This window comes from Vicugna pacos, chromosome 34, assembly GCF_048564905.1.
Source record: "Vicugna pacos chromosome 34, VicPac4, whole genome shotgun sequence".
Lineage (NCBI taxonomy): Eukaryota > Metazoa > Chordata > Mammalia > Artiodactyla > Camelidae > Vicugna > Vicugna pacos.
In genome coordinates, this window is record NC_133020.1 from 10553242 (window position 1) to 10576920 (window position 23679).

The 23679-nt window shown below is 39.3% G+C and overlaps 1 long non-coding RNA gene and 1 pseudogene across 2 annotated transcripts in view; one reads left to right on the forward strand and one right to left on the reverse strand.

Moving 5' to 3' along the window:
- Positions 1-850: 850 nt before the first annotated feature.
- On the reverse strand, positions 851-7052 carry LOC102527625 (elongation factor 1-delta-like; annotated as a pseudogene).
- The window catches only part of LOC140691219 (uncharacterized), a 49434-nt gene continuing 32696 nt past the window's right edge, over positions 6942-23679 (forward strand). For both annotated transcript variants that reach the window (XR_012066774.1, XR_012066773.1), the window contains exon 1: positions 6942-7111. This is a non-coding gene — a long non-coding RNA (uncharacterized lncRNA). The remainder of the gene's footprint in view (positions 7112-23679) is intronic.

Genomic DNA, 23679 nt, shown 5'->3' on the forward strand with positions numbered 1-23679 from the left:
CCACAGACTGCAGCTCTCAATGCATAAAGCCCTGACAAATTTGCACGGAGAAGATGTGCATTAGTCAATGCATGCCGGATGACAAATAATCACAAAATCCAGTGGTATAAAGAGCAAGCATTTATTTCTTGTTTACCCATTTGGGGTCAGCTGGAGTTCGGCTGCTCCAAGCTCTAGCTGAGGGTTGGGCTTAGGTCACTTAAATGAGTACTCACCCCAAGACTGGGGTCAAGGGAGCAACGGCTAGCCAGTGGGAATTTCTTCCATGGCAATGAGAAGGCATGCAAGAGGGCAAGCCCAACCACGTAGGCACAGTCCAAGCCTTTGCTCATCTTATCAGTCAAAGCAAGTGACATGGCCACATCCAGCATCAATGGAATATGGAATTATATGCCTCGGGCAGAAGTGGGAAGAGTGAATGTGTTTCCTTTGCAACAATTTAATCTGCTGTAAGATGATTTATGTATTACTTTCTATTATTTTTCAAATTTTAAAACACGTAAGTTTGGATTCAATTTTCAGTGATTTTTAAAAATCATAGATAACAGTAGCCTAAATAATAGAGAATTCTATTTCATACCTGTAAATGAAGTCCACAGGAAAGCAACCTAAAGTGACACGTTATCTTCATAATCTTCTGGGGCACAGTGCCTTTTCTCTAGCTCTATTCCTGTTTCCAGGCCACTTCCTGGTCCAAGATGCCTGACCAAGCTTCAGCCATCAGGTCCACATTCCAGAGAGCAAGATGGAAAACGGGATGAAGAAAGCCACAGCTCCTGTCTCACCAGAGGTTGCACACGATTCTTTTGCTTACATCTTATTGGCCAGAAGCTATTCACATAATTATCCTAGCAAGGGAAGATGAAAATTTATACTTTATTCTCGAAACTCTTCAGGTGGTCATGTTTCCTGTAAAAAAAAAAAAAGAAGGGTTTTATGATGTTGATTCACTGTTACGGAAGAACAGCTGTTGTACACCAATAACTGGTTGTATTTGTCACAAGATTCCAGAGAAACTGTATTCTCATCACTACCAAGATTTTAATCAGATATTTAATTTCTTCTTCTAAATTCTTACAGAAATATGATTGTTAAAAGGCACCATAGATACCATCCCTTAAATTAAATTTCTGAATTATTCTTAGTTATAGCAGACAAGCTGCTGAAAAGAAAAACATAAAAGGAACAGTTTCCAATATGGATGCTTGTTTTCAGTGGAGTTTACTCTCAGTGATACCTCTACTATCTTTCGGGGCCATCCTGAAAATGAATTCCAGGAGTACCGTACTCTAGCTTTTCCATGGTCATTGTTAATTCCGGTACGTGAGTTCTTGAGAGATTTTGGAGAACATTTCCCGTTATGAATAAATGGGTAAGATACGAATTAGCCCACAGACATTGATGGATCACTGCTTTTTGTCTTGATCATTAGCCTGTAATCAAGGCCATCCATGATCTGTTCCGAACATACCTTTCTGGGTCTATCTCACACAACCATTTTTCATGTATCTTTTCAAAGTTTACGACACGTTGCAAAATGTCAAATGTCCTATAACTTTCTCAAACAAACCAAATCAATTGTGTCATCCAAACATATACTGTATCTCCTTTTTTTGCCTATGTTTGAGTGACTCCCGTTGCACTCACTATAAATCTATTCCTTCATTTAAGACTTAAAACAAGAATACACTTCCTTATAAAAGCCTCTCTAGAATCTCACAGTTAGAAGTAACTTCTCACTGAATCTAGCATGACTATATATTATGTCCATTCTCTCCTTTATTAATTTATAATTAGTATTTATTGTTTATTGAACACTTACTATGCATCATGGTGCTAGGTTTTATTCAGTGCATTTAGAGCCTAGCGAAGGACCATAATTAAACAATATCTTCTTAAGTACACATCACAACCTAACTCATGTTTTACTTCTACCGTTCATCTTGCTTACCTCCACAGACACTGAAAAAAAAATTGAGAAAATTGTCTTATCATCTGTATACCCTTTTGACACATAGTACTGTGCCTTGCACCATTAAAATATTTAGCAAAAATGTCTGCTGAGTGAATATTCTTAGTTTATTTCATTTACTGCTTTCTCTCTATCCCCGGGGAGCCAATTCAAAGTAGGTATGTTACCATTATGTTAACTGCTGTAGAAAAATTCATTTAAAATTGAAGCACACATTTACAAATACATGTGTTGACTGAAAAAAAAATTGCACAACCTAAATGTTGATAATTAGGTTTTATTTGGTGGACTTGCTGAGAACTTAAGCAATAAGATAGCTCTGAGGGACTGCTCCAAAGAGGTGAGGGAGGAGCCAGGATATATAGGTTTGCAAAAACAAATCAAGTAGTTGAACATCAAAAGATCTCTTGTTAATTAAAGAAAAAGCAAACATCTCAAGTTAATGAACTTAGCACTTTTTATGTATGGGAAGATGCAAGAGTCTGGGCTTACTAAGACCATTCCCTAACTCTCTAGGGCCAGTATCCTGTTTTTCCCCATCCTGAATCCCCTGAGTACACAGTCAGGGGTGGCTGCAACAGCTGATGGCTTAATGGTCACAACACCCTTTACTGACAGGGCAGGCAACATTATTCTTTCATATATGTGTATTTTCATTACTGGATTGGTGAGGATGGAGAAGAATCTACAAGAATCTTTTTGCCTTATTAGAAATACAAAGTGTTCCAATGTAAGATTATGTGAATTTCAGGAGGCTATCAGGTGTCCAGTGTCCAGACTTGCAAAAACCACACAGATGAAAACAAATCTCTGTCTAATCCTGACCTGCCTCCTGTGATAAAAGACAGAAAGAGCAAACCATACAGAAGTGATCTTCAGGCATTTCTGAGAATACCTGCATCCTGCTGCAACCAGTGTATAATACGATGTTTTCTGGCCCAGCAGCCTTTTCCTTGTTTTCTGTTTATTTATTCCCGCTTCATATCTGTGGAGTTGATCATCATTAGGAATCTAGTCATTCCTTCCCCAGCTCAGATTCAATTAGCCATATGTTACAGGCAGCAAACACCATGGCTGTCAAACTTCAGCAATTACCAAGGGGAAAGAAGGTGGTAAGGTCAAAATTGTGGAGCTCTTGAAGTAGAGGCAACTCCTAATTATAGAGCATTAATCAGAATTTTGTCTGGTCATTCATCAGTCATCTCCATGGACCAGCTCTGGAAATAGCAACCTCTCACCCACGTGGGACAGAAATGTGGAGCTCTTTGGAGCAAAGGTATCAGAAAATGAAATGAGTAAATATGCAACTCTGTTTACAGTCTTCATCTCAACAATGAAGAAAAATCAATAATAGGCTTACAGAATATGGCAATTGTACTTTTAAATGAAGGCTCTTTAGAAGGTAGTTTTTTTTTTTTTTTTTTCTTTTGAAGCTCATTCCAAACAAGTGATTTACTCATGGTGGAACTCTTTGTGCTTAATTAGAGCTGTGCTGGGTCAGCACTGCAGTGAGAAAGCCTTAGCCTGGAGGGTCACCGCTAAATTCATTTTACTCAAAATAGGTGAAATTAAACGTATGAGTTTGACATTTAAAAGCTGTGTTAGTTCAGAAGTTTTCTTCTCGGTTACATGCTGATTTAGTAGAGAAAGGGGATTGGACATCCTGGGGGTAGATAACATTTAAAAAATAGTTAGAAGAAAATCAGTATTGAAGCACGAGATTCTTGAGGAAGAACTCATAATTAGAAAGGCTTGGTAAAGAAATCTACTACTTTAAGAAAAACCTATTAATTTTTGGCTAACCTACCCATTTATGCTCTTCGCTGAAGAAGGAGGAACAGAGTTACAATGCAGCCACACTCCATTAAAAATAACATTTATTCAACATCAGGTCTGCCTTCTAGGCTTACCCCCTCTTAGAAAAGGCCTATTATAAACCCCAGTAATTTTCCCATGAGTTCCACAGAGAGTGTTTCTTCATGGTGGGTTCTAGTATTTTATCCACTGTAATTTAAATGTCTCAAAGGATGTCACTTCAAATCATTTCCCTCAGGAGGTTGCCCTAGTCTGAAAAATATCTTCATTAAGAGATTTCTCTAGTATTTAACCTGGAATTTTTCTATTCTGTTTTATCTGGCATCAGAAATACATCCCCTTCTCCCCAGTCTTGACTATGGAAATTTATTCAAGGAGCCAGTATGCTCAGGAATGAGAAGGATGGTTGCCTTTTGTCCACAAAACAAGTGAATTTTAGCTCAATTGTACCAAGCACATAAAAATTCCCATTTGATTTCTTCTACTCTAGGTATGTGTCTTTGTCTGTAGATACCAGTTTTGAGATTTTGGTCAATGAAAAGTTGAGCTTTGGTTAGGGGAGCATGAAGGCCAGTGGAGAGAATTTTTAAATGCAAATTTTAATTTTCTCATACAAATAGAGGTTCCCCCTCCCCCAAACACTGAGAGGTTAAACTTTATTCTGGTGAATTGGAAATTGAGGAAACCAGAGAAGCTATCAGAATATGTGTGAAACTTCAGAATAGTTTCTTTTTCAGGTTAAAAAAACTGGGCAAGCAACTTGCTAAGAAGTCAGGGCACAGACTTCTGACCCCTTTAAGAACTTCTACCAAAACGCTTCAGCTTTAAGCACTTTTACTTTAATTTTAATAACTTAATTGGAATGACACGGAAGGCGAGGTCTGCCAAAGCCAATATATTAAAAGACAGACTACAACGGCCCAGAAGCAGATAATTCACTCAGCTCCAGAGGGGTGACAATCATGGTTGCTGGCTCCCTCCTGGTTTTCAGCGTGTGGGCACACTGACAGTTCTATGGGAAGCAGAGCACGCCAACAGACATCTTAGAGTCCATAGATGTAGTAGAATACTTTAAAAAGACACATAAAAAAGAGAACACTTTTTTTTTTAAACTAAGGCAGTTTAATTAAAGCTACATATGGTTTGAAATGGTTGCTGTTCTTTCTCTTCTGACAACCTTATAATTCACCTTTCATAAAAAGAAAACTCTGAAGTCTTTCACTTAAATCAGTGAGATGATAGCTTCAGTAAGGATTGTTGTGTTGGGCTGTAATACAAGATTATTCGAGGCCCAACAAAGGCCAGGGCTGAATTTAATAGGCCATTGGCTGCAAGGAGCAGTGTCATTGGACACCACCCACCAGCTCACGTTGAAGGTTTCCTTAAGCTTTTGAATTTTGAAATTTAAAACACATACAAGGAAATCCTGCTATATGAAACAATAAGGGTGGACTCTGAAGGTGTTATGCTAAGTGAAATAAATCGGAGAAAGATAAATATTGTATGATATCACTTACATGTAGAATCTTAAAAAAAGGCTGAACTTAGAGATACAGAGGGCAGATTGGTGGAGCCAGAGGTGGGGGCAGTGAAATGGACGAAGATGGTCAAAAAGGTCCAAGCTTCCAGTTGTAAGATACATACATCTTGGGGATGTAATGTATAGTATGGTAGCTATAGTTAACAGTATGTATTGTATATCTGGAAGTTGGTAAGAGAGTGGATCTTAAAAGTTCTCATCACAAGAAAAGAAACTGTTAACTGTGTGGGGTGATGGATGTTAACTAAACTTACTGTGGGGATCATCTCGCAATATAGACATGTATCAAATCACTATGTTGTACATCTAAAACGAATACAATGTTATACGTCAATTATATCTGCTAATTAAAACTCCACCTCTTTATTATTACTAAATCAATTACACTTCAAAAGGTAAAGTTTGGAGGAAAAAGCAGCATATACAAAAACGCATGAAACAAAAACGTGTGCCCTAATGATTTATCACAAAGCAAACCCTCATGTAACGACCACATAGATCAAGAAATAGAATCTTGCCAGCACTTCCAACCTGCCCCATCCCACCCCCAACCCCTGCTTTCCACCATGTGCTCTTCATCTTCCCCTGGCTATTGTGGTGATCACTTCTTTACTGGCTTTATTTAGTTTCGATGTAGCCCCAAACTCTATGGTTCTGTCTGTTTTGAATTTTATAGTAAATGGAATCCTACAGTATAAATGCCTTCCTGACTAGCTTCTTTTGCTCAACATTTTTGCGAAATTTTCCCAGGATCTGATGGTAGCTGTAGTTTGTTCATTTTCCCTCATTTATAATCGTCTGTTGTATATACCTAAAATTGACTTCTCCGTTTTACTTTTTTTTGAATCTCGGTCTTTACCTGCTGCAAGACTTCACACACTCAGGCCCAGTGTCAGGGCTCAGATCTTGTTGAAAGCAGCACTGTGGACACTCTGCGTGTGCTCCTGGAACCTGGTGATGCCCTCTTCCAGCAAGTCCATCCCCACCTTGTCGTCCTCCTTCACACAGGGGACCTGCAGCCTGTGGATGCCGTGGCCCACAGGCACCAGCTTGGAACAGGTCAGCCGGTCCAGCTGGAGCGAGCGCACACAGGCCTCCAGCCAGGCCCTGTCCATCTCGTCATCCCAGGGCTTGATGTCCAGGATGGAGGGCTTGGCCACCAGGGCCGGCTTCTCAGTGTATTGCCGCAGCCTCTCCTCCCACAGTCGGTCAGCCTCCTTGTCCTCCGCCTAGTCGCTGCCACACACGTCAGTGTCATGGTCCTCGTCGTCCGCAGCGGAGGCCGCCTTCTGGGTGGGGGAGCCCCACATGGCGCACGGGAGACACTCGCTGGGGCTGCGGGGCTGCGGCCCGGTGAGCGGGCGAGCTCTTCTCCAGCGCCCTCAGCCGGGCCTCCAGTTTGGACACAGTCTGCTGCAGATCCTGCTCCACCCCTCGCAGGCTCCTCTCTGCTGCCAGGCTGGCAATCCCGATAACCAGCTCTCTGCATCCCTCATTCGCCCGCGGGCGCCGCCCGCGCCCGAACTTCTGGTGGTTGTGGCGTTCTGGATGGTTCCTCTGGCTCTCGCGAGATCTCAGAGCTGTCGCGAGATTTCGCTGGCGGCCGTCTTCCGGGTGAGGAACCTTCCAGAGGCCGTGCATCTGCTGGTGGCATCTCCTTTCTGCATCATCATGCTTGACCTTGGCGAACCAGATGTTGTCGTGCACTAGGAAGCTTGTGGCCATTTTCACGTCTGCCAAGGACTCGGCGACCAAAGAAGAGAGCGCGGACGGCAGAGGAAAGGGTATCCATTTTACTCCTGGCGTGCATTTGGGTATTTCCAGCTTGAGACGTAATGCCGTTGAGAACACTTCTGCTGTCTGTTGGTGCACAAGTCTGTTCTCTCTTCCTGGGAGTGGAAATTCTGGGTCCTAAGGTGTGCTTGTCTGCAACCCTGCAGATAGTGCCAGTCCCTTTTCTCAGAAGGTTGTACTAATAGACTTGCCAAGCAGCCGTGAAGCAGCATTCCTGCTTCTCTGTACTTCCTCAGTGATTGGCATTAAAGTCTTAAATTTTAGCCTTTCTGATTGGGTTTTAGTTCAAGGAAAATTCTCTCTACTCACAACACTCTGACACCAAATGTGTGGGTTTTTCAAACCAAGAAATAGTCTGTTTTTCTGTGGACACCCACTGGATGTTATACAACTTAATTTAATTCTGACACCACTACCTGGAATTAGTCCAGACTTCGCAGCTTAGGGGCTCAGTCCCACGACACTGCCCCCACATCAGATGCTAATGGCAAGTAGTGGGTCCCAGGTTATCCATGCTTCTGTCTTACCTGGCTAAAAATTGGGGGTTCCCACAACCCCCTGATCAGGTTTGATAATTTGCTCACAGAACTTAGGCAAACACTTTACCTATTATTACCAGTTTATTATAAAGGATGTTATAAAAAAGTGCAATGAACAGTCAGATGAAGATTCTCATAGGGCAAGGTGTGGGAAATGTCCTTTCTGGGTGGGCCACCTTCCCAGCACCTCCATTTCTTCACCCTGAACCCTGTTCTCCGTGTGTGAATATATATATGACTAGCACAATAAGGTTAGTTAACATATCCATTACTTGACATAGTTATAATTTTTGAGTTGTATTAAGAGCTTTTAAGATCTGCTCTCGTAGCTTCTGTTAAATATGCATACAGTATTAGTAACTGAAGTGACCATGCCATGTATTACAATCCCAGAACTTACTCCTCTTATCACTGAAATTGGTACCCTTTGACCACCTTCCGCTAATCCCCCACCCCTACCTCCTGGCAATCACAGTCTATGTTTCTATGAGTTTGGTTGTTTTAGATTCCATATGTAAGTGAGATAATACAGTATTTGCCTTCCTCTGTCTGACATATTTTACTTGGCATAATGCCCTCAGGGTTTCATACATATTGTTGCAAATAGCAGGATTTTTTCTTTTTTTATGACTGAACTCTATCTATCTATCTATCTATATCATTTTTTTAATTCATCCATGCTTTGATGGACACTTAGATTGTTTCTGTGTCTTGGCTATTGCAATAATGTTGCAGTGAAACTGGGAGTGCAGGGATCTCTTTGAGAGAGTGATTTCATTTCTTTCAGATATATACCCAGAAGTGGAATTTGCTAGATCATATGGTAGTTCTATTTTTATTTTTATTCTTGTGACGCCTCCATACTGTTTTCCATAGTGGCTATACCAACTTACAGTCCATTTTTTGGAATTTCTATGAACAGACACACGTATTATCTGAATAATGAAAGTGTTATTACTTATTTCTTCCTTTCCAATCTTTTTCTCATTTTCCAGTTTCCTTCTTTTTTCCTTCTTTCCTTCCTTCCTCTCTCTCTCTCTCTCTTTTCCTTCCTGAAATAGCTGTGTTCCTTTTCTGCACTGGCTGGGACCTTCAGTTCATTGTAGAATGGGAGTGGTGATAGCACATATACTTGTCTTGTTCCAGGTCTCAGTTGGAAAGCTTTCATCATTTCACCACTAAGCTTAATGCTTGCTGCACATTTCTTATTGATACTATTTTTGAAATAAAGAAATTCCTTTCTCTTCCTAGTATACTAAGAATCTTTATTATAAACAGATAGTGAATTTTGTCATAATATTTTCTCCATTTATTAAGATGGTCATATGATTTTTCTCTTATTCTATTAATGTGATAAATTATATTGATTGATTTTTGAGTGTTCAGTCAGTTTTGTATTCGTGGAGTAAACCCAAATTTTTATATTTTGCTTAATTTGATTTGTTAATATTTGATTTGGATTTTTAAAATCTATGTTCTGGGTAACATTGGCTTGGAATTTTTCTTGCTTATGATTTTTTTGTCATGTTTTGATATCAGGGTTATTAAGCTCCCTCAAAAATGATGGGAAATAGTCCCTCATTTACTGTTGTCTAGAAAAATCTGTTTCAATGTTTGGTAGAATTCACCAGCAAAGCCATCTGGGCTTGTTCTTATTCTCTGTGGGAAGGAATTAAATTAACAGTCCAGTTTCTTTAATAGTTATAAAACAATGTTGGCTTTCTGTTCTTTTGTTTATTTTGGTAACTTACGTTTTTGTCCATGTCTTCTGAGTTTTAAGTTTATTGGCATGAAGTTTTTCATAATATCCTCTAATAATCATTTTAGTGTCTGTAGGATTTTACAGCAGGAGTCAGCACACCAAAGCTCTCAGGCCAAATCTGGCCTATGGCGTGTTTTTATTTGGTCTAATGCGCTAAGAATGATTTTTACATTAAATACTGAGTTTTAATAATTATTCTACCATCTCATTTCATTTTTCTCAAGAAACAAGGGAAGCAGGTTTTTATGAAAACAAAACAAAACGAAACAAAAAACGAGTGCTTGTTGATTATCTTTACGTGAAAATACTGATTTTTTTTCTGAATGATGACCTTCATGGTGAAAATAACTGATGGAAAAACAAAGTGAAAGTCTTACCTTAAACCTAGTTCAGTGCCAGAGCTCCGTATGTGCTAAGTTTTACTTTGAAGCGTGTTTGCAGTGTGATTCTGGTTTGGTGGGTAGAGATGGTAAGTTAAGATTCAGGACCCATTCAACTGTGTCAGAGCTGCTGAGGGACTTACTCAACAAGGCCAGATTTGAGGCCAGCGAAAGGCAGGAGGGGCGGCAGGGGAGGGCCCCAAAGGCTTCATACCGTGTACCGACGCTCTAATGGGCAGAAAGCTGCTCTGAACTTTAGGCTAGCCTCGGCTCCTGCCTCACCTAACAACCACCATGCAGTGATTTGTTGGAGGCTGAACTGTTCATGTGGATTTCCTTGAATAGGACCCCACCTTCCTGGCCTTCTACCTGTTGGTACTAAGGGTTCCGAAGAAGCCAGGTCCTGGCTAGGACGGGACTCTGGTGTCCTTATCTGACAGAAGAAGTATCTATTACATGACTGGTTCTGTGCCTTGCTCAACAGCTTACGTGTACTGAGGACGTAGGTAAATTGCTTTATTTGTCTCTGCTTTCTTTTCTGTATCTGCAATCTGAAGATAATAGAGTTATACCTCCTCCCTACATACTTTAGTGACACATTTGTGAAAATAGATGGAGGCTGAATCGTAATGTGTCTGCGAAGTCCCAAGAGCTCTGGGAATAAAGGCTATGTATAAATAAAAATATATTATGAATGTCTGAATATTAATAAAGGCTTTTGTATTTTACCCTCCTGGCACAGTTGAAAGTCATAACTATTGAATATCAAACAGATCTTTTTTTCCCCTCTTCAAAATAATACTTCTAAACTCTAAGTTAATCGCTAGAAAATAACCATAGAGAAGATAAAATCTGTCTCTGAGCTCCCGTGGCCCCCCTTTCCTTCTCAGGATGATGTATCCACGCCACTATGGAAATGGGTTCAGGGCTTTCATGGACTTTCTACCTCCATTAAAATACGTTCTCAGCCAAGGATTTTGTAAGTGTATCCATTGAGGGAGGTTGATATGAAAGACAAATCATAATGTGTTACCTTTCAGTATTTAAAAATTTTTAAAGTAGTATATAGTCTTTAGCCAAATGGTTTAGTTTAAAGTGGGATTTTCATAGAGTTTATGAAACTCCTGGTATATGTCCAGATTAAACTCTAATTTGAAAAGACACAAGCACCGCAATGTTCATAGCAGCACTGTTTACGATAGTCAAGACATGGAAGCAACCTAAATGTCCATCGACAGATGACTGGATAAAGAAGTTGTGGGGTGTATACACACACACACACACACACACACACACACACACACACACACACACACACACACAATGGAATACTACTCAGCCATAAAAACCAATGAAATAATGACATCTGCAGGAACATGGATGTGTTGCAGGAAAATGGGGTGCCAGAGGATGGGCATGTTCTGGGTCCCAGGTGAGTCCCTGGTATGGGCCCCATCAAGTGACAGTCCTTGGCTCTGCACAGGAAAGAATTCAAGACCGAGCCATATTACAGTGAAAGTAGATTTATTCAGGGAGATACACATGCCATAGACAGAGTGTAGTCCATCTCACTCAGAAGGGAGAGTGGCCATGAGATGTGGGAGTTGTTAGTTTTTATTGGCATGGTAATTTCATATACTAACAAGTGGGAAGATTATTCTAACTACTTTGGGGAAGGGGTGAGGGTTCCCAGGAATTAGGCCACTGCCCACTTTTTGACCTCGGAACTGTCATGGTGCCTGTGGGTGTGCCGTGGGGCTCAAGGTCTACTGGAAGTCGAATCTTCCACCATCTGGTTCTAACCAGTTAACCTGCCCTCAGTTGCCGTCATTCTTTTAATGCCCTGCCCCCTTCCCTCCTGTCTCAGATGGCAGTATATAGAGATTATCCTACTAAGTGAAATAAGTCAGGCAGAGAAAGAGAAATACCGTATATCACTTATATGTGGAATCTAAAATATGATACAAATGAACTTATTTACAAAATAGAAACAGACTCAGACATAGAAAACAAACTTATGATTGCCAAAGGTGAAAGTGGAGGAGGAGGAGGAGGAATAAATTAGGAGTTTGAGATTATCAGATGCAAGCTACTGTGTATAAAATAGATAAGCAACAAGGTCCTAATAGCACAGGGAACTATAGTCAATATCTTGTAATAAACTATAACGGAAAAGAATGAAAAATAAATAGAATGGGAGTTTCAGGTTTTCATCTGAGTATCATAGGAGGGTTTTTAAAATTTTCTGATGGTGGTAGGGGCAAGGAAAGAAGGGAAGCAATAAATTGGAGCTTCTGAAATCTTACCACACAGTACAGGTTTTAATAACTCCAGTATTAAACACTTTCTGTATCGCCAACCAGACTTACGCAGTATCCACATGCAGCCCTCACTGAAGTAGACAGTATTTGCTTTTTTTCTTTTCTTTTTTTTCTTTTAACAGATGAGGGTACTGAAGCTTGAAGAGATTGAATAACAGTCTGAGGTCACACATCCAGGAAAGAGCTGAGCTGAGCTCAAATTTGAATCCAAGCTTGTTTGTCTCCAAAATGCTTTTCTTGCCATGTACAATGATGAAACAAATCACAATTTGTAGAACTGCCCCTGTGATTGACTTTGGACTTACCTCCTTTCATTCACGCTGGTCAAGCACACGTCTTTTGATGTTAATAGGGCTTCATGTCCCCAGCTCTGTAATTCTGGCCACTGCAATAGACATGCCTATATTCAGCATGCTCTCCAGAAATAATTATGTGGTGGTGAAATGTCATCTTTGGTATCATCCAAATGCTTTTCAGTATTTCATCAACTTTAATGATGTATGTGTTTTTATTAAAAATCAGAAAAAAATTAATGCTTAGTAATATACGTATGTATGACTCAATCCGAAGGCCTTTTCTTTCTCAGCAATTTCCTTGATGTGTATGACATTTTTCCCTGAGTCTCTCTATTCTTACATTGTGGTGTATTTTTTTTTTTAATTTTCTTGCTTCTTCTTCAGTCAGTTCTGTTATTTTTTTCCTGCTCTTCTTTCTATGTAATGTGTGTCTCCCAGAGCTCTTATGTAAGAATTCTGTTATGTTTTCCTTTCTCATTACTTCTTAAACATTTGCAGTCTTCATGTCCGCTTTTATTTCTTTCTGGTATGAACTTTGATTCAGGTAGTTCAGGCTTGAATTTGCACCCATCCTCTCCCCTTACTTTGCTTGTCTTTCACACACACAAGCACCCAACTCTGTGTTGGGTGTTGACGGTGAAGCCGGTTCTGTGTTGACTACACTTTGGTGAATCACTGTGTCACAGAATTCACAAATTTTGAGGGTTTTTTCCCCTGTAATATTTAAAAAATTAAAGTAATAGAGACAGATTTCAAAGTAAATTCCTAATAAAATTAGCGACAGTACTGAAGTTTATTGGTAACATTAGTGACTAGTATCAAGTGGCACCATTATCAAACTCTGTGAGTGTGCAGTTTTGTTTTCTTACGTGATCTTTTCTCGTCCATGGGCTTTTCTCTGCTCATTCACAGTTCTGTGCTCACTGTCATTTCATGACTCAGCTGCCTGTCAACAGATGTATTAATTGGGGCCATTGATGACATGTCCTCTTGTCACATCCACTCACTCCATTGCCATTACTCTGATCATTCGGTCTTTTATCCCAAACTCTCTCCCTACCCTAGAGAAACTTTAGAATGTTTCAGACTTCACAATATGTCAAGTTAAAACCCCCTGTTTTTAATCTATTAATATCCTTCTCACTAACTCTGTCCTAAAGTGTAGAAATAGGCTCTCATGTCAATAACTGCCCTCTTTTCTCTTAATATTTGGCTCCTATTTTCCTAGAACATACTGAAAGTATTTAAAAGTGAAACCAGTTCAAAAATATGCTTTTTTTCAATAAGTTGTGTGTTCTTTTCTCCATGTAGCAGAGAAACACCCTATCAAATTTTCATCTCACATATAGTTTCGCTGAAATCAGAAATAGCTTGCAAATTATTTTTTGAGAATTCACTTTTATCTCTAGGGTAGTCTGTCAATTTCTCTTAATTGTGATCCATAGAAACTGACTGCTGTTAACTTAAAAGGGAATTTGTCTAAGACTGTGATGGCAGGGATGGGGATGGATATGGTGCTTGTGTGTGTACAGATGATAGGATGATAGGCAAGGAGACTGCGTGGCCAGGCTTGGAAACAGACAGGAGCGAAAGGAGCTTTAGAGGACTGGAAGCCGGAAGGACAGCAACCACCCTGTGGCGAAAGATACCTGCTTAGCACACGTCTTCTCTTGTGCTGCCACTGGAACGAAATCATCTCTACAATATTTTCTTCATTCTTGCAACACGTGCTCAGGATTTATAGTCTCAGGAGAGAGAACCTGGTTGGCTGAGGTTGTCACACGTCTGACTCTTGGTTCTACTAGAAAAAAGACCTGGGTCCTTTGGCTTCCAAAGACGTGCAGTTGTCTTTCCACCATAACCATGTACACCGGGGAAAAGAGAGTTCCCTGAAAGCAAATCAGGAAGGTGAAGGGATTCGGCAGCCAATAAAGAAGGAACTAATATTTTGGACTGAGTTGCTTATCCAGTTGAAATGTCGTAGGAAATTTGAGTCTAAAGACAATTATGAATCCATCAAGTAATACCAGTTACAAACTTATTTGTCATAGGAAATAATCCTAGATAACATATATCTAAATACAGTATGAATTTACAGTAGTCTATACAAACAGGTCGTTACCAGGTAGGCACACGAGGGAGTCTCTGTTTTTTTTGTTGTTTTTCCATTGTAGATAGGGCTGCTGTTGATATTTTATAGGAAAGGAGGCCAGAAGAGAAGCAATAAGTTTGAATGGTGGCTGAAGACAAGAGAGGCTATATGGGGACAGACATGAGTGTTTCATATGTCATCTGCAGGTCTAGTTATTTGTGGAAACTTGGAATTGATTTTCAAGCCCTTTGGGGAGCCTGCTTTCCTTTTTTCCATTCAGCTACCTTCTTCGTATCTGACAGGTAGCTTTCTGCACAGCGAACCAAGCATTTGAGCTACGTGTTTTTACCATCCACTTTTCCCGACAGCAGTTTCTCTCCCTGTTTTATGCATGCCACTCATGGGCTTCAGTAGTAATAACATTTCATTTTTCAGGAGGGAGCATCAAAATTAATAGAACTGTAAAACCATTCAGCGTCCTTCATTCTTATAATTAGCAAGGAATGGGCTGAAGGCAAGATAAAGTGTCTCTGTATCTGACATCCTTTTTGGTTTCCTTTTTCTGTGGATGACAAGGAAAATTGGACCGTTTCTTGTCTAATTTGACAAGCTGACTATTGTCAGACAGATGTCTTCATTAAGTCTGGGTAGGAAGGGGGAAGAGAATCAAAGGGAAAAAGTGTTGTGCTTTTTTCTGGTGCTCTAGAGGTCATGTATCGCAGGAGGGTCCACGAGTGTGAGGGTAGTTTATAGTATTTTGTGTAAAATGGTGATTTTTTTTTCCTTAGGATTAAAAACACCTGTGGCAAACATTTGTTGGGTCCTGACACCCCATTTTGTAGTCTTGGAATATGCAGTGCTATGACCCACTTCAGGAAGCAACAACAATTGAGGCAGACTTTCGTTTTTAGGTGTTTAGGTCGTGAAGAGAGGTGCATGCTAATTGGGTGAAGTTAACCCAAGGTGGGGAAGACTGAAGATGAGCTGGAGTGACATCCCCACCTATAGTGAGGCTTGATATCAAAGATCCCTACCTGTGGGATCATTTTTGTCAGTAATATCTATTTAATTTCAACCATTCCAGGTTAAGGAAATGACTACCCAAATGTGAGTCCTTTTTCTCCTTCATTGCCCTCATTTCCCTTCCTTTTTTCTCCATTCCCAGTTGGAAGATCAAAATAGTCTTCCCTTTGTAATTTCTTAGATTTGCTTCTTTTATATTCCCCAAAGCTTGCCAAATACCCCTTCTCAGGGTTTATTCTTGTTTTTGATTCTTTGGTTCTTTTCAAGTTATCTCACGTTCTTCACATTGGTCATATAATAGTTTTTTTTTTTTTCTCTGTAAGCAGCACAGAATCTCAGGCACTCCTGAGGCAGCTTGCTCTCTGTAAGCAATGAGGTTACCGCAGCAGGACAGGGCGAGAAAACGGCGTCACAGCAAGAAGCTTATATTGTGCCAGTTAAGTGCAGGGAGTGACCAGTGGTGTACAATCAGAGACGGGAGGCTAAACCACACTGGCAGCTATTCTGGACACACTCCCGCTCTATTAATTCAGTTGTGCATTGTGATAACTACTATGCATCCTTAATAATAAACTGCAGGTGATCAAATTATGCCTCTCAATCATCGTGATAACGTACAGGGACATTGTAAGAGCAGCAGCTATAAAATGCTATGTACTGAGGAACCGAAGAATCGGGGTTAAGAAAATAGTACTGCCAGGAACAGCCTTTTTTTTTTTCCCTTTCCTCTTTTTCTCTGTCTTTTAACATTACTAGTTCCTTCTAAACCGCGAGGAAAATGTCTGCTATACATTTTCGCACTGATTCTGACCTCTCTTCCCCTCCTCAGCTAGTACAAATCTTGAGAGATGTAGTGGAGAAAATAGCATACCAGGGAGTATTGCCACGCTTGAAATTAAATGGAGTAATGGAGTCGGGATGGGGGAAGGAAAGCGGGGACAATGACAACTCACTTTAAAGCAAAGCACATAAAATATGGAACAAAGTGAGTTTAATGTAAAAGTTCTCACTTAAATGACTTCTAATAGTTTAGGAAACCTTTACCAATTTATAGATGTCAAACAAAAGATTAAAGATAATGCAATTACAATATTGATGCATCCAGTTAACAAGAATTTATTGAATGCCTGCCTGCCAGGTACTTTTCTGGTTGTTGGGGAATACAGGAGTGAGCAAAGTTCTTGCTCTCATGGAGCTTATATTCTGATGGTGGTGAGAACATAGAGACAATAACTAGACAAATTAAGATACAGTATGTTAAATGGTGTGGAGTGCTACAAAGGAATAGAAGTCAGGGGAAGAGGAGAGGAATGGGGTCGTGATGAGGAGCTAGCTATTTGATACAGGTTTATCCAAGAGAATCCCCAACGAGAAGATGACATTTGAACAGAGACCTGTAGGAAGTAAGGGAAGAGTTTCCAGGCAGCAAGTGCAAAAATCTCTGAAGAAACACAACATTGTAAAATGACTATAACACAATAAAAATATGTTAAAAAAAATCTCTGAAGAAGGAGTGTGCTTAGTGTGTTTGAAGAAAATCAGGGAGATAATGTAGCTGGACCTGAGAAAGAAGAAGGGGAGTGGTAGGAGAAAAAGTCAGATAGACAGGTGGCAGGGGTGGTGGCAGGGGGGACAGGTGGGAGAACAGGAAATATTTGTTGAATTAATTTTAAAAAATGGGGTTTAACTTAGTATGTAATATCAAAATGAGTGCTATCTTACATTTAACTGTTTCAGCTGATTCATAGTTATTTTAGTTTTGTTTGTTGATTCTTATTTGTCCAACTAGAGTTAATGTAAAATATAAATCTGGCCATGGATAACTGAAAGTAGTTTTATTGGCAAATACCATCCCATACCCTTTAAATGACAATATTATAGGAAAGGAAGAATTTTAAGGAAAGAAGAGTGGATGAGTAAAGTAATTGCTGTGCTTCTTGTTGCTAAGTATAGGAAGCAGATGGAGTGAAGTGGGAGATAAAGAGAACCATTATTCAACAAAACAAAAGACAGCTATTTTGGTCTATGACTGAAAACCCTTTTCATTATTTTCGCTATGTTTTCCAATATGATTGCAAATATACTTTCAGACCTTAATGCAGAGCAAATGCTTTTAATTTTCATGATCAATAAATACAATTTTATCTACAATAATTCCAAGCAACTGTTGTTTTTAAAAATTATTAACTTTATTTCACATTTTAATTTTTAATAGACTTTATATTTTAGAGCAGTTTTAGGTTAATAATAAAATTGAGCAGAAGATACACAGATTTCCATGTATCCTGTTCTCCAAACATGCACAGTCTGTACGTCTTAATCTCCTGCCCCCATCTTGCCCCTCTCCCTTCCCTCTAAATCATTCTTCGTTTCTGTTGCAGTGTTTTTGAACTCTGGCATTTGTTTTTGATTGTTTCTTAGAATTTCCATCTTTCTGCTTCCATTATCCATGTTATCTTGTATGTTGTCTACTTGTATGTTGCCTACATATTAATCTTCATTATTAAAATCTTGGTCTGATAATTCCAACATTGCTGCCATATCTTCTTACTTTGGTTCTCATATTGTTCGGTCTCTTCAAACAGTGGTTTTTGCTTCTTAGTATGTCTTGAAAGTTTTTGTTGAAAGAGGACACAATGTAGTTTGTAAAAGAAACATCAGTAAATAAATGTTTAGTAATGTAGTGATGAGGTGTGGGGAGCCGAGAAGTGTTCTTTATCCCCATGATTAAGTCTCAGTCTTTGCGGAGTCTGTTTCCCTGGACTGTGAACGTGTCCTCTCCCCCCCTGATGGGGACAAGATGGCTCGAGGGGGTTGGAGTTGGGTATTTTCCCTTCCCTTAGCTCAGTTAGGCTCTGATAAAACCCCCATAGTTTAGGCTCTGGTAAAACAGTTTCTCCTGAGGGCAGACCTTGTAAGAAGAACAGAATGTTCTGGTATATTTCAGAAGGTTCATTTTTCCTTCTCCCTACTGGAAGCGTGAGGACACTTTATCCAGTATTCACCACGAGGACCCAATAGAGCTCCTGGAGGTAAAATTCACAGAAGTGTGGAGTCCCCCACAGAATGGGTTGCTCGTAGTTTTTAATCTCTCAGACTTGTCCGCACGGAACATCCAGGAATTCATCAGCTGTGGTTTCCTACTGGTTCCTATGGAGGTTTGTGCTTGTGGGTTGTGGTTCTCGGAATCCACCTGTTTGTCTCTCTAATTTTGAGGACAGCAGTTTGCTCTGTCACCTCACTACTCTGATGGATCTGAGAGGAGTTGTTGATTTTTTTCAGTTTTTACTTGTGCTTAGGATGGAGTGAGAACTTCTAAGATCCTTATGTGTAAGAAACCAGAAATCTAACCATCCTGTTTTAAAAGGTCAGGGAGGTTGGATGCTGAAGCAACTTTACTGTGAAGCTGATGGAACTTGCATTTCAAGGCCCTTCCTTGCGTGGCTCCCTCCAAGGGTTTGGGAAGGCTCTAGCCATGTGTTCTCATGGTCGTATGATTCTGTAAAATTTGCAAACTTACAACTGCATTTGGCTAAGACAACTGTCTCCACTCATAATTTCTTCCCCTCACACTTCCTCTGGTGCCAGGCATTTTGTGGATGCAGAAATTGACAGTCACTTCCAAGTATAATTAGCCATCCCTTTGGAAGAATTGCTTCCAGGAAACTTTTGTCTATCTGGCATTGTGACATGAAAGTGCAATTTTGTGATATGAATGTGATATGTACATGTTCTATAAAACGAGGCACTGAAGTATGTGGACAGTGAAAGAGAAAAAGATCTTAAAAAACAGGAAGCCAGCAGCTAGCCTGCAGAAAATTCTTCTAAGCATCAGAAGTGTAGAATTGTAAGCAGAGCATCCCCTTCTGATTGTCACCTAATCAAAATGGTTGTTCTCAGGGGAGGGTGTAGCTCAGTGGTAGAGTGCCTATCTGGCATGCACAAGGTCCTGGGTTCAATCCATAGTGCCTCCATTAAAGATAAATAAATAAATAAAAACCTAATTACACCCCCTCCTCCCCAAAAAAGCTAAAAAAATAAAGGTTGTTCTCATCAGTCAGTAATAAACATAATAATGCAGAATATACAATGATAAATGTGCCATATTTTTTTCCTTTTCAGATGAGACTCACACAAAATAAAATCTATCCAATAATTCTTGTGTTTATAGGTCACAAACTTTAGGAATATTACAAACAGTGAATATGTCTCTTGATGGACGGTACATTTGCTTCCAATATGTCAGATCACTTCTTACAGAATCTGACATATCTTGTCCTTAGGAAGGTGATCGGTTCCAGATGAAATAGTACATAAAATTGCCAACAATGAAGAAATACAGACTGAACAAATAAGTGCTCTGATGACAAAAATACCTGCACGTATTCATCAATCTAGTTAATGTATGTAGTATAAGAGTAATATGATTACATATTTATGCAGCTCAATATAATGTAGCAACAATTTAAAACTGTATTTTAATTCCTCTTGTGTTACAATTAATTTTGTATTTTTTAGAGTATGAAGCCAAAAAAAAGGAAATGTTATTAGAGAGGTTTATCAGACAATTAATAGAGGTTACTTTTCTGTATTGTGTGATGTTTAAAGTATTTACCTGTTTTTAAAATTGTATTTTATTGTGATTTATTTTTTTCTTTCCAAACATATGTTCACTTTTGTCCCTAATTTTATATTTGTAATTTTGTGTTCTTTTTCTTAAAGAGTATCCCTTTAAGTTGAAAGGCTCTATACAAACTTAATCTTCCTTTGGTTGGATGAACTGAAAACATTTCTGTCCTTTGAAAGTGTTTTTCTGTTAATCATAAAGATAATTAAACGCACGCACACACATTGCCCTTTCTTAACTGTGTTCTCCAGTGTTTACGAGATAACTGTCCAGCTTTCATTTATGCTGTGTATGTTTGGTTTGTGAAGTCAAAAAAATTGGGCCGGGGAGAATTTTTAACCCTTCCCCCTCCAGAGATGAGTCTATCTTCCTTGGCAAAGATAGGAAAGGAGGATGAGTAAGATGAGCCTGAGCTTCGAGCCAGTGCAGAATGAGAGAGGGAGCTGGAGCTGGATGGAGTGCTAAATCAGAAAATAAGTGAACACAGCTAAAATCTTACTATTGGTGTTAAAAATATAGCCAGAAGATATCAGATGTCTAGGAATAACATATTGAATGCAAAGAAACCAAAAAGTCACTGAGTTGGAATATGAAAATGTAACAAAAAAAGGCTTATTGTGGGATTATATGATATCATGTGTGCGAGATTTTAGAAAATTGTAAAGCACTATACAATTTAAAGAATCTTTCATTCAATTAAAAAACATAAATTGACCAAACAATTTTCCTTTTTAAATGCTCCCAGATAAAAGTACAGAGGAAAGATAGTGCAGATTATAAAATTTACATGCAATTTATCTATATATGTAATTATATATTACTTAATATATAAGTTATTTATATACATATAATTCCATGTGGCATAATTTTCCTTCAACTTGAAAAGCTTTTCTTTTGAGCCATTTGTTCTAGTCCAGATTGGCTTGTGCTTTTTATTTATTTTTTTAGTTTTCACTTCCCTGAAATGTCTTTATTTACCTTTGTTCCTGAAGAACACTTATGCTGGATGCAGAATTTTGTCTTGGCAGATTTTTTTAAACCTCTTTGATGTGGTCTTTTCACCTCCATAGTTGCTGATGGGAAGTAAACATCATTCAAACCGTGCTGCCCTTTATGTAAAGTTGCCTTTTTTTTTTTTTGGTCTATCTGCTTTCAAGTTTTTTTCTCTTCGGTTTTCAGCCTGCTGGCTATGATGTGCCTAATTATGTTTCTGCTTATAGTTATTCTTCTTGAGATTTACTGGACTTCTTAAATCTGAAAATTCATTTCCATTAAGTTTGGAGTCTTTTGTTATTAAAAAAAAGGCATTGAATTGGAGTTTGAGAAATGATGAGAGCCAGAAGCTAAGTATCTATGTAAACAAAACAAACAAACAAACGAAAAAACCCCAAAGGAAGTAAAAGGAATAGAAGACAAAGGATGAACCAAATGGAGGGTCTATTGTTCGGTAAGAAGCTCTCTTGAAAGTTATTTGAAAAGAACCGTTGTCTCCCTCCTGGCCAGTTTTGACATGAGAAGACAAAGGCCCGCCTTCTCATTTTTGTCCAGCCTCCGAATTTGGTCTCCTTTGCACTGTGTTCACATATCCAGTGAGCAAAAATAACATTGTTCTTCCATATTTCCCACAGAGGCTTTGCCATTGGATCTCTTTCTGGCTCCTGCTCACCTTTCCTTTTGGGGCTGGTTTGTGTCTGCTTAGGTGGAGCTGGGAGTTGCCGTTTCTAACTGGCAACTCGAGTGGCTGTGTTGCCGAAAGATCCCGCCCCACCCCGGTCCCTGATGAGCCAAATTGAAACTCAGAGACAGGATCGTGGCGCTTAGAAGAAAAGAAGCAGCTTTATTACTTTGCCGGGCAACGGGGACTCAGAGCAAGCTAGTGCCTTCATAACTGTGAACCCATCTTGAGGATGGGGCAGGGTGATTATGTAGCCATAGCTTAATACAGCATCGATAACAAACAACAGAATTATTTTCTTCTCATAAGACTCAGTGGCGTCATGGCGTCTCCAGGTGACCAGGTCTGTAGAGGCTAGTGGTTGTCGCTCTTTCCATCTCTTTATCTTGTAAGTGCCCACGGAGTGGTCTTCTTGGTAATTCAGGCTATTTTGTAAGGTTACAGTCCTGTGACCTTCTCCCTGAGAACAACTCAGAAACCAAGTATGAGTTTTACCTTTGATTACTGGAATAAAGCAGAGACTGGATAAAGAGAGCAGTGGGCCTGGAGCTGTGAACAGCAACTGGTCAGTCAGCTTAGTTGGTCAGTTTAAGAGCAAGCGTAAGAGTAAGCAATCTGTTAGCGTAAGTGTGGCCATTTTAGTAATTCTCCTTCAGCTGGAGCTCTTTGATGTTTCATTATTGCAGAAGAATTAACCTGCTGATTATAAAATAGGGTGCTATCAGAATGAGAGACATGAGTGAAAGGATAAAGAAAGCCAAATTTGAGGATAGGTTACAGAGTGCTAAAGTAGCTAAGTTAATGGTTTGGCTGGCAACTCCAAATATGCACAAAAGGCTGTTAAATCAAAACACCTGACGCTTTGTCATTCATTCTCGTACATCTCTCTGCTCTCTTCTATCTTAAAAGATAAGAAGATTCTTTAGAATTTTTGACAGCAGTCCAGTTAACAGAGTAAAATGTAAAACAAGTACCTCAAAAAATTGAGAACTCTGAGCTGCATTAAGAAAGAAAGAGTATTTTAGCAAAACATCCCAAAGTCTCTGTGCAACACATTACCCCCGCTGGAGAGCTCTAATAATACGACTCAAGCTGCTGAGTGTCACATGATGCTTGTTTTGAAAATATTTTGCATTTCTTAGCTGAAGGGCACGCTCTGACACTTCAGATTACAATAACATGGGTTTACCTTTCAGCTCCTTTAATTCACATCAGTCTCACAACCCGGTAGAAACATTTTTCACCTAGTCTGCATTTGTTCTGGTCACACTGAGAATTCTATTTTTAGAAAAAGGTGTTTAAAACGAAACCATAAACACAGATTTTAAAAGATGTTGTCTTGAAATTTATGCGTGTTGTTTAGATTTCAGACTTAGGAAATGAAGTGTTAATTTCTATGGATGGTCCCGTCTTCCCTGGACTGGAAAAGGAAAAGAGGAAACAAAAGAAAAAGACACATATCCCAGCAAACTCAGGGAAAAAAATTTCTCCTCTAACTCTTCTGTTTCAAGGATGGAGAAGATGTAAGGGTGGAGAATTATTTGTCATATCCTGCTCGGATTATATTTCATATTTTGATTTAAATTTTGCTCATGTTCTTTGAGGTCTCTTCATAAAGGAAGAAAGGAAGAAAAACCCCGACTACCCAGAAATGCTTATTAAACCTAACAGCACACCTGCTACAGATTAAATGCCAGTTGCTCTTTGACTCTCTTCCTTTCACATCCCAGGATCTCTCTTCGCTGAGGTGTATCATTTTTACTGCAGGAAATCCAGAGAATCATGGGAGTTAGACATGCAGGCCAGTTAAAAGCAAATAGACCTAAACAATTAAACGTTTTTG